The 24,625-nt window shown below is 42.3% G+C and overlaps 1 protein-coding gene and 1 long non-coding RNA gene across 7 annotated transcripts in view; one reads left to right on the top strand and one right to left on the bottom strand.

Annotated features, from left to right (window-relative positions):
- The window catches only part of ARHGAP10 (Rho GTPase activating protein 10), a 319,062-nt gene that overhangs the window by 55,659 nt on the left and 238,778 nt on the right, over window positions 1-24,625 (bottom strand). The gene's annotated exons all lie outside the window — the stretch shown is intronic.
- The window catches only part of LOC309661646, a 73,766-nt gene continuing 51,887 nt past the window's right edge, over window positions 2,747-24,625 (top strand). Inside the window, exon 1 of the long non-coding RNA XR_014264134.1 lies at window positions 2,747-8,091. This is a non-coding gene — a long non-coding RNA (uncharacterized lncRNA). The remainder of the gene's footprint in view (window positions 8,092-24,625) is intronic.

The following is a 24,625-nucleotide window of genomic DNA, read 5'->3' as shown; positions in this document are numbered from 1 at the left end:
GTGAGGTGATGATGGATGGTAACTAAATTGATTGGGGTAATTTTTCACAATATATACCCATATCAAATCGTTATGTTGTACACCTTCAACTGATACAATGTTATATGTCAATTATATCTCAATAAAACTGGAGGGAGGAGAATATCTAGGAATGGGGACTGGGCTTTGTGGAGGGGGGGGTTTGTTTTGTTTTTCTGTGGTTTGTATTTTAAAGCTCCCCAGGTGATTCTTTTGTATAGTCAAGGCTGAGAAATCCCCATTTAGACAGTCATTCCACAGCATTCTGTACTTGTCTTGGATGGACCAAAATCTAAATTGAAACACCAGAAAAATTATTTCAGAGAAAGTGGCACTGGACATATGCAATCAATTCCTTGGATCTTCCCAAGTCCTAATCAGGCATGAAATGTTTCAAAGTTTCTAAAGACCAACCATTCCCTCAAAAAATTCTATGTGTATTAGCATTTCAAAGAGCTAACCTATCATCAAATTAGGTGGTTCGAAAGCACAGAGGCTAACTTGAAAAGGTACTATCCTGGCGTTTAAGTCTTCCCAGCTATGAAGGCTTAGACATATTATTAAAAGAGTGTATCTCATCTTCTCATTTATATAGTGAGAGCCATAATACTTATGTCTCAAGTTATTACTGGGATTAAATGAGACATTCATAAAGTATTTGGTACAGCACTTGGTACATAGTAACCAGAAGTAAATGGTAGCTATTGTATTTGTAAATATGATCACATCCAGTAAATAGTGATAATAAAAATGGATGCAGACCCTTCTTACTCTACTAAACCACTGTTTTGAGAGGTCATTAATTTCTTGAGGTCTTGAATCCCTCAAATTCAGTGTTTAGTTAATCAAAAGTGTTTGCGGAAAAGCTCATCAAGAAATGGACTAAAGGGAAGCAATAAACAGAGCCTCTTGTCAAAATTCCAAAGTCACCTAGAATCACACAGTTGTTTTGTGTTTCTACTTCCACATTTCAGCACTGAAATTTGAGATTTAAATTACTTTCTCTATCATTCATTACTTAATAAACACCTACTAGGTGGTAGGCTTTCTCTGAAGCACTTCAATATCCTCAAGAACCTTTGAGGTACGTATTGCTCCTCACAGTTTAAAACGATAAAAGCTCAAAGATTAAACAATCAGCCCAAGTCTCCACAGTTTGAAGATGGCACAGTTGGTATCTTAACTCTCAACTCTGATTCCAAAGCCCCTGCTGCCAGTTTAAAAAACAAACAAAATTTAATTCTTAGGGGAAAAATCACCAATTATAATGTTCCGTATCTGTTTAGAAAGAGTAAATCTGGAGATAATAGACTCACCATCATTGTGCTATGTTCTTCTAGATGTTTCAAGAATGCATTACCTTTTATATGCATTTAACCTTGTCTGCCAATGCAACAACCTCAGTTCTCAATTCTTTTTTTTTAAAGCTACTGATACAAAGGTATGCTCTCATGGTTCTCTCTGAAACATCAGAAATGATTTTAAAAGATACTCTTTAAATTCAGAAGAGAAGGAAACAGTAAATTATTTACTTTAAAATTTTGTCTTCTTTCTTGGCAATCTGATTCTAGAAGTTAAAAGTTAGCTGATCTTGTTCTATGTAGCCAATGTGTGTCTTCTTTAAATATAACACTGATTTTCCAATTCTAGAACCACGGCATGGATGCAAATTCCCATACCGCCCAGGTCTCTTTCCAAAATCGTGTGACTCTCCTAACTTCCCTACATCATGTCACCTTTGTTCTAGGGCAAAAGATGAACTTATCTTAAGGAATAGATCAAGTCTACTCAAAACTTATTTTTTTCAGGGTAGAAAATTTCTTCACTGCACTTACGTATTTACAACATAAGAAAAACTCAAACCAGACAATTCAATGACAAAAAGCAAAACTCCACACGTAGGTGTGTCAGGTAAGGAAGCGCTTATTCAGGTCTCTGAAGAGTGCTAGCACAAACAAAGTCTGGCACTACTGCTCAGAGTCACAGATTCCTTACACTCAACAACTGGATGTTTATGCCCACGGGACGCAGTCATACATATAAACACCTCCCCAAGTCCTTCCTTCGCGCTCTGCTACCAGGGGCCACATATGGAAATGACCGGTCCGCCTCTGCCGGAAATACTTTGCAGAGAATAGGAAACAAGAATGGGCTCTGCAAATTTCACTTTAGTACCCAACTCAAACCTACAGCATTTGATTCAGCTGAATTAATAAATACTATGGGTAAAGGAAATTAAGGGGAATGAGGTCATTCTTTTCTAAAAAGCTGTTTTCTCCAGAAGAGTTCAGTGGTGTTTCTTGTGATAAGAAGATTACTAATATGTTTGTATATTCCTGTCATCTTGAACAATGACAGTTGCAACTATTGGGTACTTGCAGTATGGCTGACATTACGCCAAGTACTTGACTTACAAAGATTTGAACCCAGATTTCCTGATTCTAGCATGCATGTCTTGGTCACCATGCCCGCCTGCCTCCGATATTACCCACTCATATTAAGCCCCATTCATATTATGTCCTCTTTGGTGATGTCATATCTCTCATAACTACATGACCCATAACAGAGGTACAGCCAGAAGACAGTTGGAAATTAATGCATACTCCCCTTAGTAAACCTTTAACATGGAAAGGAGGGACAAAATAAAATTTCCAATCTCTTTGGAATCAATTTGATGACAAATCTGAAAGAGAAATTAAGGAAACACTCCCATTTACCATTGCAACAAAAAGAATAAAATACCTAGGAATAAACCTACCTAAGGAGACAAAAGACCTGTATGCAGAAAACTATAGGACACTGATGAAAGAAATTAAAGATGACACAAACAGGTGGAGAGATATACCGTGTTCTTGGATTGGAAGAATCAACATTGTGAAAATGACTATACTATCCAAAGCAATCTACAGATTCAATGCAATCCCTATCAAACTACCAACAGCAATTTTCACAGAACTGGAACAAAAAAGTTCACAATTTGTATAGAAACACAAAAGACCGCAATAGCCAAAGCAATATTGAGAAAGAAAAATGGAGCTGGAAGAATCAGGCTCCCTGACTTCAGACTACATTACAAAGCTACAGTAATCAAGACAGTGTGGTACTGGCACAAAAACAGAAATATAGATCAATGGAACAGGATAGAAAGCCCAGAGATAAACCCATGCCCATATGGTCACCTTATCTTTGATAAAGAAGGCAAGAATATACACTGGAGAAAAGACAGCCTCTTCAATAAGTGGTGCTGGGAAAACTGGAGAGCTACATGTAAAAGAATGAAATTAGAACACTGCCTAACACCATACACCAAAAATAAACTCAAAATGGATTAAAGACCTAAATGTAAGGCCAGACACTATCAAACTCTTAGAGGAAAACATAGGCTGAACACTCTATGACATAAATCACAGCCAGATCCTTTTTGACCCACCTCCTAGAGAAATGGTAATAAGAACAAAAATAAACAAATGGGACCTAATGAAACTTAAAAGCTGTTGCACAGAAAGGGAAACCATAAACAAGATGAAGAGACAACCCTCAGAATGGGAGAAAATATTTGCAAATGAAGCAACTGACAAAGGATTAATCTCCAAACTTTAGAAGCAGCTCATGCAATATTAAAAAAACAAACAACCCAATCCAAAAACGGGCAGAAGACCTAAATAGACATTTCTCCAAAGAACATATACAGATTGCCAACAAACACATGCAAGGATGCTCAACATCACTAATCATTAGAGAAATGTAAATCAAAACTACAATGAGATATCATCTCATACCAGTCAGAATGGCCATCATCAAAAAATCTACAAACAATAAATGCTGGAGAGGATGTGGAGAAAAGGGAACCCTCTTGCACTGTTGGTAGGAATGTAAATTGATATAGCCACTATGGAGAACAGTATGGAAGTTCCTTAAAAAACTAAAAATAGAACTACTGTACGACCCAGCAATCCCACTACTGGGCATATACCCTGAGAAAACCATGATTCAAAAAGAATCACATACCACAATGTTCATTGCAGCTCTATTTACAACAGCCAGGACATGGAAGCAACCTAAGTGTCCATCCACAGATGAATGGATAAAGAAGATGTGGCACATATATACAATGGAATACTACTCAGCCATAAAAAGAAATGAAACTGAGTTATTTGTAGTGAGGTGGATGGACCTAGAGTCTGTCATACAGAGTGAAGAAAGCCACAAAGAGAAAAACAAATACCATATCCTAACACATATATATGGAATCTAAAAAAAAAAAAATGGTTCTGAAGAACGTAGGGGCAGGACAGGAATAAAGACGCAGACGCAGAGAATGGACTTCAGGACACGGGGAGGGGGACGGGTAAGCTGGGACGAAGTCAGAGAGTGGCATGGATATATATATATACTACCAGATGTAAAATAGATAGCTAGTGGGAAGCAGCCGCAGAGCACAGGAAGATCAGCTCGGTGCTTTGTGTCCACCTAGAGGGGTGGGATAGGGAGGGTGGGAGGGAGACGCTAGAGGGAGGGGACAGGGGGATATATGTATACATATAGCTGATTCACTTTGTTATAAAGCAGAAACTAACACACCATTGTAAAGCAGTTATACTCCAATAAAGATGTTAAAAAGAAAAAAAGGACACATGCATCCCACTGTCCATTGCAGCACTATTTACAATAGCCTGGTCATGGAAGCAACCTAAATGCCCATTGACAGACGAATGGATAAAGAAGATGTGGTACATGTATACAATGGAATATTACTCAGCCATAAGGAGGAACGAAATAGTACCATCTGCAGAGTCATGGATAGAACTAGAGACTGTCATACAGAGTGAAGTAAGTCAGAAAGAGAAAAACCAATATCGTATAATATCGCTTATATGTGGAATCTAAAAACAAATGGTACAGATGAACTTTCTTGCAAAGCAGAAATAGAGACACAGATGTAGAGAACAAACTTATGGATACCAAGGGGGATGGGGGATGGGATGAATTGGGAGATTGGGACTGACATATATACACTAATATGTATAAAATACATAACTAATGAGAACCTGCTGTATAGCACAAGGAACTCTACTCAGTGCTCTGTGGTGACCTAAATGGAAAGGAAATCTAAAAAAGAGGGGATATATGTATACATATAACTGATTCACTTTGCTGTACAGCAGAATCTAACACAACACTGTAAAGCAACTATACTGCAATAAAAATTAATTTAAAAAAATTTTTTTAAATATTCCCTTTTTCACCTAAAAGCACACTCCTCTGGAAGGCAACAGGGAAAGGGACTCACTAAACCAAAATTTATTTTCACCGAAATAGTGGGATACCACATAACACCACAAAACAGACCTCTCCAGAGCTGAATGGTTTCCAACAACCTGTTGAATTACTCTCCTCATTCTCCGGCCCAGGAATCTGGACATGGCCCAGCAGGCCCGATCAGCCTCATGGGGTCTGGCAAATGGCTGGACACGGCTGGGACGTGAATGGGCCCTAAGTCTGAAACCTCAGTGTTGGTTGTCAGTGGGGTTCCTCAGTTTGGTCCACTGGAGTCTGGGATGATGCCTGGGATGGGCAGGCTGGAGCAGCTGGGGCTGGCTGGGCGTCTCCCCCGTCTCTGCTACGCAGCCTCTGCCCATGGTGAGCCAGGGTCTCCTCACAGCTTGCCATTCTCAGGACGGCTGGACTTCCTCCATGGCGGCTGGCTTCCCCCAGAAGCAGTATCCAAGAGGAAAGAAGGGGTCAGTCTCTTCAAGCCACAGCTCTGAGTCACTTCTGCCGTAGTCTAAAGATCAAAGCAATCTCAGGGTCCATCAAGATTTAAGAGAAGGAGACACTGATTCTCCAATCTCGATGGGAGAAGTGAGAAAGAATTTGTGGCCCTCTTTGACAGGCCACAAAGAGACACACTTATTTCATTTTTCATCTGGTATCATGTGCAGAACCAGCTATGATATGAGCAATATAACCATCCCAAAGTAACTTCAAGATATAATCGCTTCACAATAAGTATAACGTGTTAAATAGATCATAAATACCACTATTTCTCCCAGGACTGATTCAAGTCTTTGTCATCTGAGGACAAGATGGCCAAACAGGGGCTTCATGTATTCCAAAGGAAGGACACGGAAGAATGGAAGGAACTCAAAAAAGATTCAGATGCATTTTTAAAGTTTCTTCGAACTGAAACTTGATCTCTCCAGCAATTTCCAGTTTTATCCAATAGATCAGTCAAACTGACAGATATATTTACACTGAGATACAGAACTAGTGTGTTTATTTTGTAATATAAATTTAAGTGTGTGGTAGTTGGCTTATTATTTTTTAGTCTAAAAAGAAAACTACAAATGAGCCATAATCTCCCCACCCTGCAAACACTGTTGATGATACTGACACGCAAAGAATACTGGAAAAATACTAAGTCCCCTCCTCCCCACCAAGGTAATCGTTGTGTCAATAGTTTTTCTATTTTTTTAGATTTTTTTGCTAAGAAAACTATAAAAGTTACCTATGCATATGCCTGCATACATGTATAATTTCTATTTATGTATTTTAACACACAAAGGATCACCATAGAGATATGGCACATCACTTCCATTATTTTTTAATATTTTGGCCATGCCATGTGGCATGTGGGACCTTAGTTCCCTGACCAGGGATCGAACTCACGTCCCCCTGCATTGGAAGTGTGGAGTCTTAACCACCAGACCGCCAATTTTGAATTATCCATTCAAATATTAACTGAATGCCTGCTATGGGACATGCAACATTCTAGACACTGGAAATAAATGAACAAATGCGAAGGCCCTAGGGTAGAAATGTACCTTGCATGTTCCGGGAATACCAAAGAGGCCAGGATGACTGGAGTGCAGTGCATGAGGGTATGAAAGGGAAACTGGATCAGTAAATAGCAAGTGATTTTTTAATTTAATTCACAGTGAGACAGGATGCCAGAGTCTTGGAGATCATTCAATTTCAGGGTATTCATTTACTATTGCTGTGTAACAAATGACCACAAACTCACAGGCTGAAAACAATATATTTACTATTACTGTGTTTTCTAATTCTTGTTATATATAACAAAGCTATCAATTATCTCAAAGTTTCCAGGTGTCACGAGTCCAGACACATTTTAACTGGGGCCTCTGCTCAGGTCCTCAGCTCACAAGGCTGTTACCAAGGTGTCCGTGAACCTGCACTAGAGAGGCTCCACTAGGGATGAATCTGCTTCCAAGCTCATTTGGGTCACTGGCAGAATTCATTTCCTTGCAGATGGAGGACTGAAGTCCTGACTTCTTGCTGACAACGGGCTGGAGGTCACCTGCAGTTTCCTGCCATGTGGCCCTCTCCGAAAGCAGTTCACAGCATGGCTATTTGCTTCTTTCAGGACAGCGGGGGAATCTCTCCCCAGTCTGCTCCAATGGAGTCTTACATAACCAAACAATCTTGGGAAAGAATCCCATCACCTTGGGTCCCACTGGTTAGAATCAAGCAGGTCCCACCCGTGCTCAAGGGCCTGGATGATCGAGTCACCTTAGAGTGTCCACCACAACCAGTATCAGTAATAACAAATCTACCTCGTCCTTTTAATGGGCTACCATATGTTTCTTCTTATGGTCATCACATAATTTATTTAACCTTCTTCCCTGCCATTGAAGGCTACCTGTTTCTATTTTTTCACTGAGAGATACACGTGGCAGTGAACATGTTCTACACTTTTGCAAAATTTTGAGAATATCTGTATTTTGAAAAAAATTTGTGGGCTTCCCTGGTGGCGCAGTGGTTGAGAGTCTGCCTGCCAATGCAGGGGACACGGGTTCGAGCCCTGGTCTGGGAGGATCCCACATGCCGCAGAGCAGCTAGGCCCGTGAGCCACAACTACTGAGCCTGCGTGTCTGGAGCCTGTGCTCCGCAACAGGAGAGGCCGCGATAGTGAGAGGCCCGCACATCGTGATGAAGAGTGGCCCCCACTTGCCGCAACTAGAGAAAGCCCTCGCACAGAAATAAAGACCCAACACAGCCATAAATAAATAAATAAATAAATAAATAAACAAACAAACAAACAAACCCAAAGTTTAAAAAAAAAAATTTGTGTGTGTGTGTTTTGTTTTGTTGGCTGCACCACACAGCATGCGGGATCCTAATTCCCCGACCAGGGATCAAACCCGCGCCCCCTGCAGTGGAAGTGCAGAGACTTAACCACTGGACCGCCAGGGAAGTTCCTGTAGAGTATTTTGTAGCAGACAGGTTACCTTCAAAGCAGGAGTGCGTTTTAACCTTTGCTGGATGCTGCCAAACCATCTCAGAAAGGCTGACCCAACTCGCACTCTCATCAGCCACATATAAGACAGCTTATTTCCTCTCACGTCTCTTAATGGAACTTTACAATTTTCATCAAGTAGGTGTTCTTCATCTCTTGAATTAGGCTTACACCTGGGGGATTTATCTTTTCTTGATTTAGGCTTACACTTGGGTAATGTATCTTTTCAAATGACACCAATAATACGGCCTATTCTCCCACTGTATTTTCTGATTCTTGTATATAAGGAAGCTATCGATTTGGGTAACTACTTTTAGTCCTTCATCGCGATAAATCATTTTAGTATACCTAAGAGTTCTTCAATCTGTTCTCTTGGGCTATCCAGGTACACAATCCAATCTGTAAATAATGCAACATTTTCCCCTTCCAGTTTTCACACGACCCCATTTTTCCCCCCTTTTCTTTTTTTTTTTTAATTTTTATTTATTTATTTATGGCTGTGTTGGGTCTTCGTTTCTGTGCGAGGGCTTTCTCTAGTTGCGGCAAGTGAGGGCCACTCTTCATCGCAGCGCGCGGGCCTCTCACTATCGCGGCCTCTCTTGTTGCGGAGCACAGGCTCCAGACACGCAGGCTCAGTAATTGTGGCTCACGGGCCCAGTTGCTCTGCGGCATGTGGGATCTTCCCAGACCAGGACTCGAACCCGTGTCCCCTGCATTGGCAGGCAGACTCTCAACCACTGTGCCACCAGGGAAGCCCCCCCCCTTTTCTTGTTTAGTAATCCTAGGACAATAGTTAATCAGTAACAATGAATCAAGTCAGAATTTCAACATCTAAAGCATTTCAATAATTAAACAAAAATACTACCTTAAGGGTTAAAATACACATTTTAAATCATTTTAAGGAAGTATCCACAATTTCTACTTTGTTATTTTATTAGGAATTATGTAAATTCTGTCAAGTGCTTTTAGGCATCTGCTGAAAGATTTTCTCCTTTGACTTAGTAATATGGTATATTATATTAATGTATTTCCTAATACTGAGCTGCCCTTGTATTTCAGGGATGAACTCAGCTTAGATTGAAATATTATACTCTTTAAAGTGCTGCTGTTATTTGCTAGTGTATTATTTAAGATCTCTGCATAAATATTCGTAAGTAAAATTGATCTACAACTTTTTTTTTTTTAATTTATTTATTTTATTTATTTATGGCTGTGTTGGGTCTTCGTTTCTGTGCGAGGGCTTTCTTTAGTTGCAGCAAGCGGGGTCCACTCTTCATCGCGGTGCGCGGGCCTCTCACTATCGCGGCCTCTCTTTTTGCGGAGCACAGGCTCCAGACGCGCAGGCTCCGGGTTGTGGCTCACGGGCCCAGTTGCTCCGTGGCATGTGGGATCTTCCCAGACCAGGGCTCGAACCCGTGTCCCCTGCATTGGCAGGCAGATTCTCAACCACTGCGCCACCAGGGAAGCCCTACAACTTTATCTTTGACAGGCTTTGTTAGTGCCCTACTGGCATCACAAAAATAATTTGAAGTTTTCCTTCACTATGCTGTGGACCAGTTCAAATACCAACAGATTTAACTGTTTCTTCCAAGTTTAAATGCATTCACCTGTGACAATATCTAAGCCTGGTGTTTCTTAGGGAATAGATGGTAGCTCTTTGAAAAATGTCTCAGTTTCTCTCATTATTAGTTCACTAATTTCATTCAGATTTTCCAAATTCTATACACTGTGTATCTGTGATCATTTCCACATTTGTTTCTATTCATATATGCAAGCCATCTCTCCCCTCCTTTTTTTCTTGACTAACCTAGCCCATGGTTTATCTATTTTATGCTCCATAATCCCTCAAAAATATAGGAGGTATTTATAAAAGCCACCTTTTTTCTTTTCTAATTAATTTCATTTTTTATATTTATTATTTTCTTCAAATTTAGGGGGAGGTGGGTGAGCGGAAGTTTATTTCATTCTTTCTTAGTTATTTAAGGTTATAAATTTCCCTCAGAACATAATTTTTGCCCTATCCTCCGAGTTTTAATGTGCTGTTTTCATAATATTTTTCTAGGTATTGGACAATTTTTTTTAATTTCTATTTTGATCCACAAATCATGAAAGTTTTTAAATTTCCAAATGACCAGAGACTGTTTTTTTTTTGCTTCTATAATTATTACTGTTAAAAATTTTCTGGATTTAGAGTGATACGGATCAGAAAAAGTGGTCTGCATTTCTTTTCTGCCTTCTGAAATGTCCGATTTTTCGTTGTGGCCAAAAATAGATACTCAAGACTTATAAACACTGCTTTATTATTTTTCAAGTTGCTGTAGAAAAATATGAGGCAACCAGATGTGTCCTCCCAGTGGAATTTTGATTTTTCCTCAAAAATCCAATAACTAAACCACACTCTGTCTCTATATGAATAATTCTGAATGACTTAAAATTCAGAATTGATGTTTCCTGCAATTCAGTGAATACTTTGATCAGATTAAGGTCTCACTTTGATTCAGAAAGAAAAACTCTTATTTTTATCATTAAAATTATTTCTATCTATGTACTTGGTTCTGTATCCCCGGGACCACATCTTTTTTGCACTGCGCCATCTTCACCCTCCATGTCCCCTGTTTTCTCTGACTTCTTCCATCTGTCTCTCTCCTTTCATTGAATGGGATCGTTTCATCGATGATGATCACGTTTCTTTAATTTTTGATTCTATTCATTTCCATTCTTAATTTGTTCATTTGTTTTGAAACGTCATTGGAGGTATCAGTCTGTTTTCTTAGCTCAGCGTGCGCCTTTAAAAAAAATTCTCATCACTTTATTTCTGAACTCCCATTTTACTGAATATTTAGTTCTCCCAGAGAGATAAATTTTAGTAAGTTCACTTCTCCTCTTCCTTAGATCAGTATTTCTTCCAAAATAGATTCTTCATCTACAGTTTACATTTTTTCCCCTTCTGCTGCAAGATATTCACATAGACTCCACACTGGATATTTTGGGTTGATTTCAATTATACTAATGTTTTAAATGGGTAGCTTTGTGAACACTTTCTATTCACACCACTACACTTCGGGTGACATCTCCTTGAATCTCTTCCCATGTTTTGGATGTCTGTTTCCTTCTTCCATGCACTACAGTTTTGCCTGCCCAGGGTTCTGCAGCCGGAGAGAATAGCGGATTCATCTGCTAGGGTTGCCGCAGCAGAATACCACAGCTAGGTGGCTTGAACAACAGAAATCTATTTCTCACAGTTCTGGAGGCTGGAAGCCCAAGATCAAGGTGCCGGCAGGGCTGGTTTCTTCCGAGACCTGTCTCCTTGGCTTGCCTGTATGTGGCTCCTTCTCACTATGTCCTCACGTGGCCTTTCCTCTGCACATGCACATCCTGGGTGTGTCTTCCTCTTCTTACGAGGACAGCAGCCCTATTAGATTAGGGCCCCAGCCTTTTGACATCCTTTAACGTAAATTACCTCCTTAAAGACCTCATCTCCAAACAGAGTCACACTGGAGGCTAGCACTTCGACATATGAATTTTGAGACGATACAATTCCATCATAACCAGTGGTTATGGGGAGAACAAGGACTCAGCCAGGGCCTGTATGCAGTATAGTCTCTGACCTCATCTCTGCGGTTTTGCCAAAATGCCCGTATCTGTGTTCACTCCCTCTGCCTGGGCTACACACGATTCCTGCAGAGGGCCTGGCCCTTCAGCCCCCACCAGGAGCATCAGTCTTAGGTGGCCAGTTTATCAAACACTTCCTCCTCATTCTCCAGGCAGAAGATGGACCACATAAGAGAGGATGACTTCTAGCTGCTCACACTGAAAGTTATCAGGGTGGCAAACGGCACTCCTTTCCTACTCTCAGCGTTCATTCTCCCTGTCTTCCTCTCTTGCAGAAGCTCTTTTCGTCTTGAAGTCTTCTTTCTGACTTTCTGTTTACTGCTGAAGATCATTGACCCTGGAGTGTCTCGGAGACAGAGTGTGATCTGTCACGCCCCACCTACTCTGGCAGAATTGCTGGGTGGCCAGGAGGAGTTTCGACCTCTGTGGAAATTGCACATCTTTACCCGAAGCTGCCCAAACCATCTCCTCCACCTCCCTCCAAAAGGAGGTGTCTGAGGATTGCATGTGCGGCTGCCCCATACCGTGTCTGTGGAAGGTCAAGTTAGGAGTAAAACAGAGACGGCCCAGGCCAATTTTCGGAAAACTCCATTTGGTGGTCTCTAGGCTTTTTCCTCCATTTGGCTGATACCAAAGGGTTTTCTCCCTTTTTTAACCTATTTTTGGTTTATATTGCAACATTTTGAGATCTGTCTTTACTCTTAAAGATCTGTCTTTACCTTTATGCCATCAGAAAGCATGTGTCTGAGATAATAAATGGACGATAAATAATACTGGTAAATACATAAGTATTTACCAGTAAAAAGTAAATAAGTAAAAAGTAATAAACCATAAGTAAAAAGTAATAAACCATCACATGTGGAAACCTATAACTTGATGAACTTCACTTCCCCCACTCTGCACATTGTATTAATGGGCCACATGTTTTTATTACATTATTTCAATACCACCCAAGTTAATTTCACCTAGAGCAGGGGTTCCTTAACTGAGGTCTCTTCAGTGTTAGTATATGCCCTAAAGTCATACGCAAATGGCATATATGCATTTGGATTTTTTTCAGAAAGTGGGATTGTTACCTTTCAAATTCCCAAATTCAAAGGGGTACAAAGCATAAAAACTGGTTCAGAATCGCTGACCTAGAGTAATGAACAGGAAAGCTGCCAAGAATGGAGAATTATAAACAATTTACAATAGGTTGGATTCATCTGAATAATAAAGTCAAAAGAATTTTAAGTTACGTGGAATTGGGCTAAAGCCACAGCAGACTTCCAAAAAAGTTCAACTGTGGATGTGTTTGTGGCCCTGGGCATTGTAGGAAGCAATCCTGCAGGAACCATGGAATAAAATGATTATACACATGAAACAATTATCACTCCAAGGCCCTTTCTACATCAATCTATCCATAAGTACAGCGGACTCTGAGCTTATTAGCACATTAATCACAAATGACTTAATTCCTTCATTAAATTTTGAAAATGATGACTAATCCTCTTAGTGGTCATTTCCCTCATTTCCGCCTAAAGAGAAATGACATTCCAGAGAAACCAAGTGTTTGAAGTCTTCCCTGGAGAAAGAATGTCTCCACTTTTACTTACTGCTGAGGTAGGGGGAAAAAAAATTACCTTAAAAAAAAAAAAAAAAGCACAGCCTATAAATAAATTCCATTTTCAATACACACAAAAAAGCAAAGTTGATTCAGCAACAAACAAAAGGGAACAGGAGGTAGATATAGAGAATAATAATATACTTGAGATTACGATCCAGATTTTGAGTGAGTTTCTGATGTGCACTGTTTCTTTCTATGAACATAACACAGAATTACTATCATTTACAAAGGATTATAAATCTTCCTCCAAACCTATTAATTCAACCACTTTAGAGGTTTGGTTTGGCACCATCTACAGTCTGTAGCCCATGTGCACTTTTGGTAATTAAGAATAAGGAATAATGATGACAAACAACACACCAGCTGTGCAGTGATGAATAACTTTCTCATGCACACAACCAGGCGCTGGCATGTGTGGCTCAAGCGACTATAGAAAGCTCATGACTTTATGAAATCAAATACAGAGATTTCCTTTATGGCTCCCACACATTCCAACAGAGACATACATAAGCACTTTTGTGCAATTTAAATTTGGAGCTATCCATGCAGTAATATTGACTGAAACACTATGCACCATTTAAGCTCAAAAAGAAAAAAAAAAATACAGCCTTGTTTTTCTTGGGATGGTTAGAGGGACCACAAGGAACTTTCTAACTGTGTGGCTTCATGGCCTGAAATCCTTTTTGGAACAAGGCAGCCTGTAAATGAATAAAGCAAGCTGTGTGACCTTGGGTTGGTTAATATCAACTCCCCAAGCTTCAGTTTCTTGCCTGAATCTGTAAACTGCAGACAAACCCACGCTTCCTACCCTCTCGGCATTAGCTGGTTGATTCCTGGTCTGAACTAGAGCTAGCCAGTCTGGAGCACCAGGGCTTAGAGCCGAGCCTCTTCCGAACATTCTAGTCTGCTAAGGAAAAGGAACCTTGCATTTCATAATTACACCCACCCTATCCCCTGCAGGCCTCGCTCACTGCTGCGAATGGAAGGGGTAAACATCTTCTGAAGAAACAACTAAGGTGATTCACCAAGGGATGCCTAGTACGTGAAGTCTTTCCAGTGCAGAAATGGTCTTAACCTGGCTTTGGACAAAGAAAGCGACTAGCTTCGCAGAGGTCCAAACTCAAACACATTATCTTGAGGTCAGGGAACTAGACTTCGGCTGTGTCAGAGTTAGTTGCACTGTTGTCTTTCTTGCTAAATGCTGGACTTCTGGAAAGCAAGACCTGCTTTTTTTTTTTTTAATCTTTTGTCCCTGTCCATATACAAGGCAAGGAGCAGCTTTTAAAATGTTTGCTGAATGAATAATGAACTGTGTAAAAGAAATGATGCCAGCAGCACATGTCAGGTCATTTAACTTTTATCATCAATCATTTCAGACATATATATACAAGTAAAAATAATACTATAATGAACTCCTATGTCCACATCACCTACCTACTCCAGTCACTAACCGATGACCAATCTTAGTTCATCCACATCACCCAGATTATTCTGAAGCAGATTCCAGGCTATGTACTGTATATACATATCTTTAGGAAGCTTTAGGTGATTAGGTTTTACTCTACTCTAGAATTCTAGATACTTGTATGTTAGCGTAACAACAAACACACACTTCTGCACCAAGATCAACAGAATTCACCACTACCTGGTCAGGAGAGGACTGAAGTAAAAAATCAACCCTCCCCCTAAATCGCTCTGGATTAGGGGGTACTTTTAGTATGGATATCATTAAGATATCCACCCCCCCCCCAAAAAAAAGGCGAGTTAGGTAATAATTTTTCAAATATCTGCATGAAAAGAAATAATGACCTTGAGAAAGCTCGTGGGAGGAGGAAGACGGTGTTAATACTGGATGGAGAGCTCACCTAAGGAATACGGACTAAAGGCTGCAGGGACTTCTCCAAACTTTGTAACAAAAAGGTTTTTTGGAGAAAATTCCAGAAGATTAAATAGAAGAAGGGGCGGATCTGAGGAGGGTCAGTGTCACCCAGATACCACGATGCCCAGGCTGAGACAAGGAGGTGGTTTTGACCAGATGCAAAGGGGAGGGGGCAGGACAGACACGGTAGCACCTTGATCCTTGAGAGAACGTGGGGCCCCAAAGACAGCACTCAACAGAGCTTAAGGGTGAAAACAGAAACAAAGCTAACAAAACTGATTCCTGCCCTTTGGGGTCACTCTTAAGGAGAAATCAACCAAGTGGAAAGTTAAAACAAGGAAGGCTTTTGAGGGACGTTTCAACCTGTGCCAAATTAATCCAGTGACACAAGGCGGCATGGCTTGAAATTTACTTAACCTGTACGGACCACATCCTTCTCGATTCCCATGCTCCTCGGCAAAACTCGCCCCGCACTTTTCAACAGTGCTTACAATGGGCACTTCCTGCTAGAATAAGGAAGCTGCTTCCAAAGCAAAAGAGGAAGGGCTCTGAATCCCAATGACAGAGAACATCCTTGCAGGAGAAATAGGAACTCACCCTCACTGCTGCCCCTCAAGCTCCTCACCGTGGCAGGTAAAAGATGCCCGGTGTACAGAAAAGAGGAAACAGGGCAGGCCTAGGAAGGCCATCCTTAGAAAACCCTGCTTGCAAAGCTGGTCCCTGGTTGACGTCTGGGAACTTGGCTGATCAACAGTTCTCTAAACTGATATAAAACATTCCCAAAATGCTTAGGAGGGCCCACTGTGCCTCAACCGTCTCCACATAAATGTGCACGCGCTGGTGTGATGCCGAACACCGGCTTTCCTTCTGGGAGTCTGGAATTCGGTACCCGCTCAGCAAAGGATGCCGATATGACTATCTCCCGACAGGCGCTGAGTCTCTAAGGCGCTTCCCTGGACAGACACGTTATACGCTTGTGGCTGCATTTTCGGTGCTGGGGGAAGAGTCCGCTGTGTGTGACCCCTCCGCGGAGGTGAGAGCATAAGGAAAATTCCAGTGATTCCTCCAGACCCCAGCTGTGTCGTCATCGTCTCCTTGGCGTGTCCTCACTACATCACGGTGATAAACCTAAGCTGTGAGTACAAGCACACGCTGAGTCCCGTGAGTCCTTCCAGCAAATCCCGGGACACAGGGGTGGTCTTGAGGACCCTGGACACACCCAAGGAGGCAGGCACTAGACTTAATGGGAAGACCTCGATTTGGAGGAACCTCGGTGGCAGCCTGCTTCATCAAGCAGTCGCTGTGACAGTCACTGTCACCCACTCTTTTAGCTCCAGTGGAAATCGGAGGATGAATGGAAGTCCAGGAGACAGAGAACAATTACGCCCCAGGGTCCATGAGCTAAGACCGTCAAACCTTCGTTTAGCCATTTGGCAGTTGGGTAGGACGTCAGTGTTTGCCATTCTAAAGGCAGTTGGGTAGGACGTCTGCCTAATATTCATTAGGCAGTTGAATATTCCTTAACCAGTGGCATAGGACGTCAGCGTTTGCTATTCTAAAGACGCAGCAGCTGAGACACTAGCACACGGTCAATTATCACTGACTAAATGCAGCAGTGGGGTTTCAAAACAGGTTTAACTTCAGGGAAATGCGAAAGAATTCAAATGAGATAACGAGGCTGCTCTAGGAAGACCTGACCTGGACAGAGGGGCCTTCTTCAATCTGCCCCCGAGCTGATTTCCACCCTCTGCCCCCTGTGGCAGAAGTCTGAACACCAGCACATCTCAAAATAATGCAAAGGGGCTGCCTTTTGCTATTTAAGCACAATGCCTTTCAGTGGGGACTCCTACTGTCTACGGCCCAGTCAAGCAATCAATATTCCCATGAAAGGTTTCCTTGGTGGCTGGCCCCAAGTGGGGAACATACGAAATAAAGTATGCCTCCTCTGGGGTGAAGTGAGAGAGTAGCACTGACATATACACACTACCAAATGTAAAATGGATGGCCAGTGGGAACCTGCTGCAAAGCACAGGGAGAGCAGCTCGATGCTTTGTGACCACCTACAGGGGTGGGATAGGGAGGAGATATGGGGATATATGTATACATATACCTGATTCACTTTGTTATACAGCAGAAGCTAACACAACATTGTAAAGCAATTACACTCCAATAAAGATATTAAAAAAAATAAATAAAGTATGAATCCTTACCTGACCCCCGCCCAGTTCCTGAGCAGAAGTGTGGAAAATAAGTCACCAGCAAAAGACAAGAAAAGTCGAGCCTGGAGAAATGCTCTGGACCCCAACTCCTCATGCATCATCCTGCAGCTCTTGGTTTCCCTGTGGTTCTAGGTTCTTGGCCTGGGAGTCCCCAAAATTCCTAAAATTGTATATACTTGTTTTGTGTATATATACTATACTGCTTTCTGGGAACAGGACCCAAAGCTTTCTTTAAATTTTCAAAGTGGGTCTTAATGTAATAAGGCTTCAAAACTACTGCTCTTGATAGAGGAAAAGGATGTCGGATGCATTAGTGGACTTTAGAATGCCAACTGACTGACTGAACAGCAGACCAGAGGCCCATCCTGCCAGGAGATGTATAAGAACACAGTGCGGGGTGAAATGGGTACAATACTGGAGACCAAGCATTAGGAAAACAATTACCTGGCAAAAAAAGAAATGATGTGAGAATTGAGAAGAAAGTCACTTCCGGTTTCAACCTTGGTCCAAGAGGGGAAAACTGAAGAAGAAAGTTAAAGAAGGTCTAATCATATAATTATGGGAACCGACCAACAAGTTAAGATTTGGGTGACCTCCAAGTACCAGTTTCTACCTAACACTACATCGACCAGACCCACTTGCTCTGTTTTCCTAAGGACTGGGCGCAAGGAGCAGCTGACCTCAAGGACATACAGGGGCTACCTGAAGTCACCGAAACATAAACTGAGCCAAAATCAAAGCTAATGAATAAACTACCTGTGAATTTATCAAACTGGCAGGAACCTTGCACTGTGTATTTTCGCACACTATCCAAAGACGACTTGGTTGCAACCAAAACGTTACCAAGCTGACATAATTAAAAAGGGATTTATTGGGCTTCCCTGGTGGTGCAGTGGTTGAGAATCTGCCTGCCAATGCAGGGGACACGGGTTCGAGCCCTGGTCTGGGAAGATCCCACATGCCGCGGAGCAACTGGGCCCGTGAGCCACAACTACTGAGCTTGCGCGTCTGGAGCCTGTGCTCCGCAACAAGAGAGGCTGCGATAGTGAGAGGCCCGCGCACTGCGATGAAGAGTGGCCCCGCTCGCCGCAACTAGAGAAAGCCCTCGCACAGAAACGAAGACCCAACACAGCCAAAAATAAATAAATAAATAAATAAATTTATTTTTTTTTTAAAAAAAAGGGATTTATTAAAAGGAGTAGCAGAAAGCAGAAAGAGCTGGAACTCAACACTTGCCTGAATTAGGAGCTTGAGGCCATCAAGAGTCAACCAACAAGTCTCCACTTCTCGCCTCTGCTTCCCTCTTGTGATCAGCTGCCCGATCCTTCCCAGAGCACTGCTTCCTCCACTTGGTACTGGACCCATCACAGGGGTTCTTCAGCCCCAAGCCCCAAAGCCACCTCACAGTAATGGGCTGCGTTTCCCCACGTCCCAACTCCAAATCTCTAGAAGACAGAATCTCACTCAGCCCAGATTCCAGTGTGTCTGTCTGCTCTTCTGCATCCAGCTGGCCTAAATCAGCAGACCTAAATCAGAGCGGCACCAAGTCACACAAACATGCTGGAGGGGTCTATCGCCACAGCAAACAGTTGGGGGCTGGGCTGTCTGCTAGGACATATCTGTACTAAATGACTTACAGGACACTACAGATGAGGGGGGACAGTCTAGAAAAATACCCTTTTCCCAGCCCTGTCTACAAAGCAGCAGGAGATCTTTCCAGGAGAAAGAAGGAGAAAAAAAAACTTTTCTCTGCAAGTATCCTAGTCTGATGCAAATGGCTCTATTACCATGGTATAGGCTTCAACAATACACATACTATATAATACAAACTTATCATTTTTAATTCTAAAGGTTTTGCTAAAAACATGTAGCTTACTCTCCATACTCTGGTTTATAGTTTTGAAAAATCAGTTCTTTACATATTAGTGAACTGATACTCCATATTTATGTTTTCCCACTTATACTATTTGGTGTCATTTTAGATATCTGAAAATATATGTGAGACGTCAAAATATTGTTTTTAGTGATGTCGTTCAATCTACATATACTCCCGATCTGCTGTTCCTGAGCATCAGAATACTGCAGCCCTGCCCATCAGACAGTGACCCTGAACACCAAGCCTTCCACTGAAAGCCATTTAGAATGCAAGGAGCAGCCGTAGAGTGGAAGGCTTGACAGCTCCAACCCCTGGGCCACACAGTCCTGGGTTCCAATCCCAGCGTCGCCATTTCCCAGCTGTGTGACCGTGGGCGAATTTCACCCTAAGCCCCGTTTTCCAAATTGTAAAATAAGGATGATAACGTCTACCTGAGACGTGAGACGTATAGAGTCGCTGAGCAGGTAGTAAACGAGATCACGGTGTAGAATACAGTGTGAGCACTTGATAAGTATCAGGCAGACTGTCATCCTATATTAATGATGCTGATGGTGATGAAGACGAGGAGGAGGAGGATCACCAGGGCTGAGCTAGAGCTTTCATCAAGGGTGAGGCTGAGAAGCCTTGACCCTGCCTGCCGAGCCTAGAAAGAATGCATCTCAGAAGGGGGCTGTATGTCACAGGAAAGCCATCAGAGCGGGCGGCGGGACGATGGCCAGGTGAGAGGAGTTTGCTTTCCCGTCCTCACGCACTGGGTGTAACAGTCATTTACATAACAATCATCCTGGTTCTCTCAAAATACAAACAAGTCAGCGCTGAAAAGAAATGAGCTACCAAGCCATGAAAGGACGTGGGGGAACCTTAGATGCACAGTACTCAGTGAAAGCAGCCAATCTGAAAAGGCTCACACTGTATGAGTCCAACTATATGACACCGGGAAAAGGCAACACTGTAAAGACAGTAAAAAGATCAGTGATGGCCAGGCTGGCGGGGTGGGGAGGGCATGGGTGGGAGGAGATGAACAGACTGACCACAGGATTTTCAGAACCGTGAAAACACACTGACGATCGTGATGAACACGTGTCATAACGCATTTGGCCTGACCCAAGAAGGTACAACACCAAGAGCGAACCCTAAGTAAACTCTGGTGACAATGACGTGCCAGGGTGGGTCCCGCGGCTGTAACAAATGGAGGAGGCTCTGCATGCATGGGGGCGAAGGGGCTGGTACTGGAAATCTTTGTACTTTCCTCTCAATTCTGTTATAAATCTAAAACTGTTCTAAAAAATACAAAGTCTTTTGAAAAAAACACAAATAAGTCATTACAGTTGTTTGATATGAAATGTGCATATTCACACACACATTATCGGACAGCTACGGTGTAGATGTCAGGAGTGGGCTTTGGAGGCAGACAGACAGAGTTCAAACCCCAGCTTGGCCACTTGAGCAATTCACTGAGCCTCATTTTCCTCATCTGTAAAACAGCTCACGTCATCCTCACCAGAGGTCTCTGCTGGATAGGTACTTTAGCTTTTCCTCTTTCACAGATGAGGAATCTGATGATGAGGTTAAGTGGGGGGCCCGGGTCACCAACGTCACACAGCTTGGTGGAGCTGAGATTCCAACCCAAGGAATTCTACTCTCGAGCCGGCTCTGCTACATTCTGTGATACTGTCTGCAGATCATTTCAATAAAATGTCATATAAGGAGCGGAGCCTGGGTACCAGCACATAATCATCCCTCTGCTGGCTACTGAAATTATTACTGCTCGCAACTTTGTCTTGAGAGAGATGGAAGAGACAGCTCTGAAAGCCGGTTTCTTTATTTTACAAAGAATAGTTAAAACGGGGCGCTTTGTCCATGCAAAAGCCAAGCCCATAAGCACCCCACACTCTGCTGTCCCCTAAGGAAAGTCAAGGTTGCTTCTCTAGGGCCCACCCACACAAACCACACCACGCCCACCCCTCACGCTTACATCCTTATTTTCCCTTCCAAGTACTCTGGGTATTGCTGGGAATATAAACAACATAAAAGGGAGGTGAGGAAAAGGATCAGATGCCTCCTCACCATTCTGAATTCTACCAACACTGATTCAGTGTCAAGTGCCAAGCGCTGAGACAAGCTTGCAGGACCTGTCTTTGCAGCTCTGCGTCTCCAAGGTCTCTGGCCGAGACTTTCAGAGTGGGCCAGACCTCAGCCATCTGCCATCTCCAACTCCTCAGACCCATCTCCACTAGGAACACAGTCTCATTATTACAAATATTATGGAGTTCTGCCTTCTGTTGAATCAAAAACTCACCTCCCAGCAAGTTCTGCTCACTTGGACCGAGTATGCTTTCTTAGACAACAGAGAATAAACCTCCCCGCCCCGCTTTCTACACCGTAGCTCTTCGATCTTCCTGAGACAGTCCCAGTGCCTTGTCTCTACTGGACATGAAAATGTTACAGAATTTGCTTGCATCAAACCACTCTAGTCCCGTGGAAAAATATTATCTACCATCTACAGAGCTACAGCACAGCACACAGCAGAGACATCCCATGCCGCCGCTAAATGAAAAGAGCAGAAGACAATGTCATTATTATTTTCCAACTCTCCTTAAAGGAAGGAGAAAGACAAAGTTTTCTGTGCTTTTAAAGCTTCTTTCTAAACACACCAGAAAATGCACAGCCCTGTTGAGGAAAAAAAAAAAAAAAATGTAACAGTAAAGTACGTTTTCATGGCTATGCCAAGGAGGACAACATTTATGAAAATTGCAAGGAGAAAAGAAAAAAAAAAAAAACCTTTGAAAATTTGTCAAATATTCTTGCTGCAGGATTTGACCTATAGGCTGAGTGGTCATGACTCAGGCAGACACCACCTTTTAGAAACTTTTATTGTTGTTGCTGGTGCTTAAGACATTTCTTTTCCTGTCGCATGAAAACTGCTGCTGCCTAGCAACCCAGCGCCAGCAAAGCTCAATCGAGATGCAGTTCAGGCTGGGTTCTTTTTTAAAAAGAATTCTTTTCCCCATTAAATGACAAGCATGCCCTAAGACTGGAAGGTTCCTCGCGCTCAGTGAAAAATGGTTTGCATGCTACTCGCTTGGGCCTCACTGGCGTTAAAGGATGACAGAGATCAACCCGCAGGAGAGAGCCAGGCTGGGTGTGGTTTCTGAAGCTTCGGGAATGGAGGAACGGGCTGCCCTGTACCCAGAAACAGACCACAGGTGGACTGCAGGTGGGGCCTGAACAGGGAATCCATCCCACCATGAACCTGGGAGCGGAGACACGTTCTTCTAGCTTTTGGCAAAGACAGGAGGATGCAGGTCAGAAAGTCAGTCCCAAGGTTAACAAAAGTGATGCACTGCACCACTGGATACCCTTGTCCATGTGCATGTAATTTAATATTCTGGGGATTACGCTGGACACCTGAGGGGAAATGTATACGTCCTTCTCACCTTTACTGTTTCTAGGCTCCTCTATGACTGGAGGACACAGCCTATTCAAGAACTCTACAGCCTATGTTACAAAGATGGATAAAGCACAGTCTACTGAAGAAACTCGTGAACAAGAACGTGGTCAGCCTTTTCCAACAAGGCGTGACCATCCTGAACGGCCTCCGTTTTCTCACCAGGAAAAACGAGACAGACTGACACAGAGCTCACTTCAAAGGTGAATGTGCTTCTTTGAGCAAACTTGTAGGAATCCTCACCAAGGAAAAGTTTTATGTAAACAAACTCTTAGCACCTTGGGGTCCACAGAAACTGTACTACATAAAGGGTAATACTAGGAAAAAAAAAAAAAAACTTCATAACCTACTGACCCTCAGAGAATCAGTGACCATGAGAGCAAGCTATCACACTGAAAATCCAATGAAAATCCTTAACAAGATAAATATAACCTGGATTATAACTATAACATATTATTATGTATTTTGTAAAGTGATTTGGTTGAGAGTAACATTATGTACCTTACTTTACATATACTGCCAGTTTAAACATTAACATAAAACAAGGCAGATATGAAAAGAGAACCACCTGATATGGGTTTCTTTTTTTTTTTTGATGATTCTCAAAGGCTCCTCTGAATCTTCAAGGGCCCTGGGGGACTGAGGCAGGGCAGAGAAAAGGCGGGAGTCGCATTATAAATATATATTTCTTTTACGACATTAAAAATGTATAAAATAGCAGAATAGGCTCAATTTAAACAGATCCTGTAACTCGACAGGGTTCTTTACACACCTGTTTAACGAAGTTCCTCTGAAGACGGCCCCCACCCCAGCTGTGAGATAACAGGTGATCAGAATATGAGAATTATGAGCAAGCCGTGGACAACGCAGGTGTACGGGTCCTCCATCATCCTTCCTTTCCCCGTCACGTCTGCTCTGACTTTTCCTCCCATCTGTTCTTCTGTCACATGGGAAAAACTGGAAGTAGATCCAGACTTATTACCATCCATTCCTGAACACTCACACGTTTAAGGCCTTACAAGTTGTTCTCAACAGACATCTCACTCTTGGAGAGAACATGCTTTCCACTCGTCCTCATACTTGCCCATCTCCTGACAGCAACTGGCATCACTGACAACACCCCTTGACCACCCTGACACTGAACTCGTCTGGGCTTCTTCTGGCTCCTCTTTTATCACTAAGAGTAAAATCTCATTATTTCTCAAAGATATTGTTCTTCTCTTCTCTGAGTAATGAAAAGCAAAGGCTTTGGGGTCGAACAATCCTTAGTGTAAACCCAGGCATTGCCACTCGCTAGTTGTGTGGCCGTGAGCACAGGATCTTGCGCCCTTCGGTTTTTCTCATATGCATAAAGGGATAAGATACGTAATATGAATTCTGTACACTCATAAGGATACCATTACATATATATACGCAATGGGCATTACACACACACACACAGGTCATATGAGATAAACACCATATATAACAGACGCACCAATGAATTCTTTCTCACATCTATCTCATGTCTTTACACCATATGGTACACTTTCTCCAACTAAATTCTCTCCCCAGGTTGAGCCCCACATCTCCAACTGTCTGCTGGGCTTATCTTTCTGGATATCCAGACAACAACTAAAATTCTGCATGTTATAAACGGAACTCATCTTCTGCCCCAAACCCATTTTTTCCCTCCTTCCATTAATAACACCAATATTCTCCCAGGAT

The sequence above is a fragment of the Balaenoptera physalus genome (assembly GCF_965194825.1).
Source record: "Balaenoptera physalus genome assembly, chromosome: 5".
Classification (NCBI taxonomy): domain Eukaryota; kingdom Metazoa; phylum Chordata; class Mammalia; order Artiodactyla; family Balaenopteridae; genus Balaenoptera; species Balaenoptera physalus.
The sequence above is the reverse complement of the archived record's forward strand: the minus strand, read 5'-3'. Positions and strand labels throughout refer to the sequence as shown.